Genomic DNA, 5,711 nt, shown 5'->3' with positions numbered 1-5,711 from the left:
GCTGCTTTTGCTGAAGGCTGGCCCTCTACCACTGGAGGCACAGGGCTTCTGGCTTTGTTGGCACTGAAGTTGGACAGGGTCTCAAGGACTTTCCTTCTGAGGGTGACCTTGACCATGATCCTCCCATCACAGCCTTGTAAACGTCAAGGAGGAATGTTGAGAGCCACTGGTGCCTGCCTAATCATTGGTCTTGCTGATGTTCTTGGACAGAACAGTGAGTTGCCTATTCTCGGGTTTAAGTGGGGGGAGCTAGAACCCAAAGTTCGAATCCTGGGGCTGCCACCTCCAAATGGCAGGAAATCCTAAGACACTCATTCATATCCATATGAATACAAATAGGATGGGATGTATGTCACGATTGAATGGGCAGTTCTTGAATGATTCTAGGATAAAATTGTACATAATTATATTATAGGACACTAATCGATTTTATTTAATACTTTATTAAGCATTTACACAATCACATTCATAAAATGGAGGAATAATGAAATACCTAAGAATTGGGCCTCACATACTATAAAGGTGCCATTTTTCTGCCAGGACTGGGATTTGAACTCATGGTCTGGGTAACACTGTTGTACTGTGTAGGAAGGGGAATCTGGCTTCCTTGAAGTCAAGAAATTCAATTCTGTTCCTTAGGCCTGAAATCGATCCCCACCTATTCATGTACAATTTAAATATATGATTTATATTTATATTTATATACATACGTTCACTCCATATTGCATTCAGTGTAGTTATTGTATTTTTTTGTTTTATTTATATATTGACCATTTATTTATTGATTATTACATTGATTACATAGGATATAAACCTGCATATGTATTCCACTTCATACCTGACACCAGGACATTCACAGAAAAGGAAAACGTGTCAGCATCAGCTTCTTACTCAACGATTCATTGTTTGGGAGTGCTGGTATCTGAACTCATGGCCTACAGGGCCAAATTCATGAATGGTTGAGTGTGAACACACCCTCCTGGGGCAAACTGAGCTGACAGGCTGTTCCCAGGACCTGAGATCGAGCCCAGGAGTTAACAAAATATGAACAGATTGACATGCAGATGACAGTATACTAACAAATATATATATCTTTATAGAGTGCCAGAGATGTCTATTCGTTATTCAGTTATAAGACTACATTCCTACAAATTCTTGGGTATTTATTATGCGTCCATGTAATTAATGTTATTGTTTTCATCCTTACACTATTAATGAAATCAATCAGTGTCCTGAAATTATTGTGTTCCTGTAAATAATAATATTCTTTTAATGCTTCATAAATATTAAATAAAATCAATCAGACTCCAGAAAACACTCTGTCTAATTTTATAGGAGCATCATGATTAACTCATTCAACTGTGACACTGACAAAAATCCATTGTTATTCCTATGGATGGGAACCAGTTTCTTAGTATTTCCTGCCATTGGTTGGTCAGGTCCTATGTTGCCACGTGAGCCTATGGCTTCCCTAATAGTCCGCCAACCTTCAGCAATGCAAGGTGAAGTACCCTTTGCAACAGTGTCATTCAGACCTAGGAGTGTCACCGTGCAAAGGAAGAAAACGTAAAAAGGCCACATTTTTTCTGTGCATTGTTTTCCCTGAAAGGCCTGATCCCATTAGCAGCTGTGGGTCCAGTGGCTACATCACAGCCTAGAGTGATCAAAGCTGAGGTAGAATTGCCACTACCTGAGTTCAAGCCCTGTGCTTGACAAAATAAAAAAAAACCATACAAACATACATACATGCATACATACATACATACATATATACATTAAAAATATTTAAAATATTATGAGGATCCGTGGCTTGTAATTCTTGCCATTTTTTCTGCCAGGCCTGGTATTTGAACTCAGGGTCAGGGTAAATCTGCAGCACATTGGGGGATGGGAAGATCACCATGCTGGAAGACAATAAAGAAAGGCCTGTTCCTAGGGCTGAATTCAAAAATAATATTCGTATACATTTTAAAAACATGATTTATATTTACATGCAAATGTTTACTGTATGTTGTGGTTAGTGTATTCATTTTTTATGTTTTATTTATTTCTTATGCATTTGAGTGAGTATGATCACACATATAACATTTGTTGCATCCTATTACATAAGACATAGATTTGCTTATGTATTCTACATCATTCCTGAGGCCCAGGACTTTCACCGATAAGGAAAACGGGACAATTGGGTTTTCCCACAGGATTAAGTTTTTGCCAGTTCTGTGCCTTGAACTCAGGGTCTGACAGGCCCACTTCATGAAAGGGTAAATGTTAGCACACCAGTCTGATGCAAGTGAAGTTGGTGGGCACATTTGAGGACCTGAGATCAAGCCGAGATGTTTAGATTGCAGTGTGTGTGTGTGTTTGTGTGTGTGTGTGTTTGTGTGTGTGTGTGCATGTGTGTGTGTGTATTAAGATATGTATATGCATCTACAAAGGTATACAGAGACAGAGATTTATGTAGATTCTAGTGTATAACCATATATAAATATATAAAGAGTGATGTCTATATCTTATTTTCACATATTCTATTACTACCAATTATTTGGTCTAAAATTATGCCTCCATTAATTAATCATGGTAGGATACTTCATAAAGAATTAATCAATGATCTATATTTATTGCATACAATCTTATACTGGAATGACTATCTAATTAGTAATTCAGTTAGCACATTTCAAACATTCTATTAGTGTTCCTATAGATAGGAACAAGTTTCCTAAGATCTTCAGCCATGTGTGGGTGGCAGGCCTAGGATCGATCTCAGGGCCTAGGTATCTGGGTTGGACTGATCTTCACTGACAGCCCCCCAGCCTTCATCCATGCAAGGTCACCTACAATTTTCAAGCCAAGTCATTGAGCCCCAGGAGGGTCACAGTGCTAAGTAAACAAAAGCAAACCTGTTGTGTAAAATTACCTGGTTTTTCATCATCCATTTTTGTTGGTTTGCTGTATTTTTGCCAGTGCTGGGAATTGAACTCCGGTCCTAGGATCCCTGGGTGGGTGTAAAAGCTGCATCCCAACCTAGGGTAATCATGATTTAAGACACAATAAAATGCTTCCTTGAGCAAAAGGAGATCAGGGAAAATGTCTAGACTCACAGTTCCAGCCTCAGGTCCTGCCACAAAAAAAGAGCCAGTAACTCCATGTGTCTGTGTATATATGCATGTATTTGAATTGGTGAAGAGCCAGAGTTGCTATGAAGAATGGCACCTAGCTAGGAAATTTGCTTTGAATAGAATGATTTCTTAGCACAGAGTGTGTATTCAAGACAGTGCATGTTCCGATGCTCCCCACACTGTTCCCAGTTAACCTGAGGGGGTCTCCATACCCCAGGCTGCTGGAGGAAATCTGTCTCATTGTTGGATCAGGCAGACAATAAGCCTCACTCCTGTGCATCTGGGTAACAAACAATTCATCCAAGCCAATTAGTGAGGATGAGTGTGCCAAGGCTGTTAAGGTTAGGAGAAAAAGGCCTCTTTGAACCCCAAGCAATCTCTCTCCCCTGTGCTCTGTTTTGACTGGAAGCTTTCATTTGTGCCACCTGCCATGGCAGACCAAGTTCCCTACACTCATCCTGTCCTTGTTAGACTATGTTTCAGTGTTGAAACAAACTGCTACCATTAATTCAACAGTCCTTCTCATAGACAATTAGGGAGCTGAACAGAATGAAATGATTCATTATTGGCAACGGTGCCTCCGTGTGTGTGTGTGTGTGTGTGTGTGTGTGTGCGTGCGCGCGCGCATACACCATCCTGGTGATTGAACTATGGACCTAACCACTGTACCTGAGTTTCTCCTCTATAAGGACAGTACTCTTACCACACAGCCACTTCAGGATTTTTTTGTAGGGATGTGGTACTGAGGATTCAAACCCAGGGTTTCACACACACAAAGCAGTCTACCCCAAAGAAACATTCCCAGCACTCCAATTCAGGTTTCTTTCTTTCTTTTCTTGTAAGTTGGAGGAGTTGAAGTCTGGGCCTGGGTGCTGTCTCTGAGCTCTTCATCTCAGTCTAGCACACTACCACTTGAGCTACAATGCCCCTTCAGGCTTTCTGGTGGTTTATTGGATATAACTATCTCAAGGAATTTCCTGCCAAGGCTGACTTCGGACCGTGATCTGGGATAGTTTTGAAATGAGATCCTCAGCTTCCTGAGCAGGCAGAATGATAGACCTCAGCTAAAGACATCTAAGCCATGACACTTTGCTGCAAGTGGGTCCTTGGCTCAGCATGGTAGAACATTAGCCATGAGCCCAAAAAGAAAGTCAGCATCTATGCTCTGAGTTCAAGGTTCATGATGGAGTAACCTAAATCAAAACAATTGTCTGCAGGAGACAAATCACTAGAGTTTAGTACATACATAAATTTGGCCCTGCCTTGGGGACATATCTGAGCCTCAACTTTCTCATCTGCACATTCATCTTACTTGTGTAGCTCTTATAAGGACCAGATGAAAGAATACAACTCGTGAAAGACTTAGCACATACCACCCTGGGAAGGACTCAGCACTCAGTACCCCATGGACAACCCAGAAATACTCAACACCCAGCACCCCAGGAAGGACTCATCACATAGCTATATCCCACAAACTGTCATTAGAATTAGAGTGCTTTCATCACTATCACCGTTCTTTCAGATACACATCACAAACCGCACAAGTTCACATCTAATGGTTTAGAGGGATGCTTTGTGGGGGAGAGTCATCAGCCTCAGGGATTTCACTCATAGGTTAGAGGTACTGTCCTAAGATCTTTTCCTTAAGGCTAGATCTCTACCACTTTCAGGCACAGCTCAGAGTCTACCAGACTTCCTGCCACGGCTGAGTTTTCAACCCCCAGTGTCTGATCTCACCCCCTGAGCAGCTAGGGGTGAGCCAGCAGTGTCTGGTACCATGATGCTGTGCTGCACCTATTGACCTCTGGCTAAGTCAGGTTACATGACAGCCATCAGTTTCAGACTCCCAGCTTGCTCTGTGATGAGGTATTTGAAATCCTGGCTTTCTATAATTGCAGTCAGAACATTCTACATTCTACCTTGTTTTTGGTTCCAGTATTGGGGCTTGAGTAAGGGCCTAGACACAGACCCTAAGCTTTCATGCTCAAAGCCAGTGCTCAACTGCTTGACAGCACTACTTCCGGGTTTTCTGTGCATGTAATAGTGTGGAATTGAACCCAGGTCTTCATACATCGAGGGGAGCATTCTACCACTGAGCTCCAGGAATGACAAGTGTAGAAATAGATATGTAGATTGTAACATATATATATATATGTATGTATATATATGTATATATATATATATGTATATATATGAAACAAGACAGAGATGTCTGTATATTATTTAATTATATATATTATATTACTAATAATTATCAATAAATTATTCCTTCCTGTATTGAAGTATTATGGTTGAATACATAACAAAGTATCAATTGAAAATTATTCAAAATAGTATAATTATTGTGTATAATTTTATAATATAATCATACACTAATGTAATTGTTACTTTACAACATTCCATTCATAAGGATGTATATCGGAATGCATTTCTTAGGATATACTACCATTCATAGGTGGGAGTCCTGGGATTCACGCCCCAAGCCTAGGTTTCTGCTTTGGGCTATGGCTTCCCAGATAGCCCACCAAAATTCAGCAGTGCAAGGTCATGTACACTTTCCAAGCCCTGCTTGCCATGCAAAGGAAAAAGAATGTA

Source organism: Dipodomys spectabilis, unplaced genomic scaffold (genome assembly GCF_019054845.1).
Source record: "Dipodomys spectabilis isolate Male_0828 unplaced genomic scaffold, ASM1905484v1 ptg000010l, whole genome shotgun sequence".
In the NCBI taxonomy this organism is placed as follows: Eukaryota; Metazoa; Chordata; class Mammalia; order Rodentia; family Heteromyidae; genus Dipodomys; species Dipodomys spectabilis.
This window is presented reverse-complemented; position numbering follows the sequence as displayed.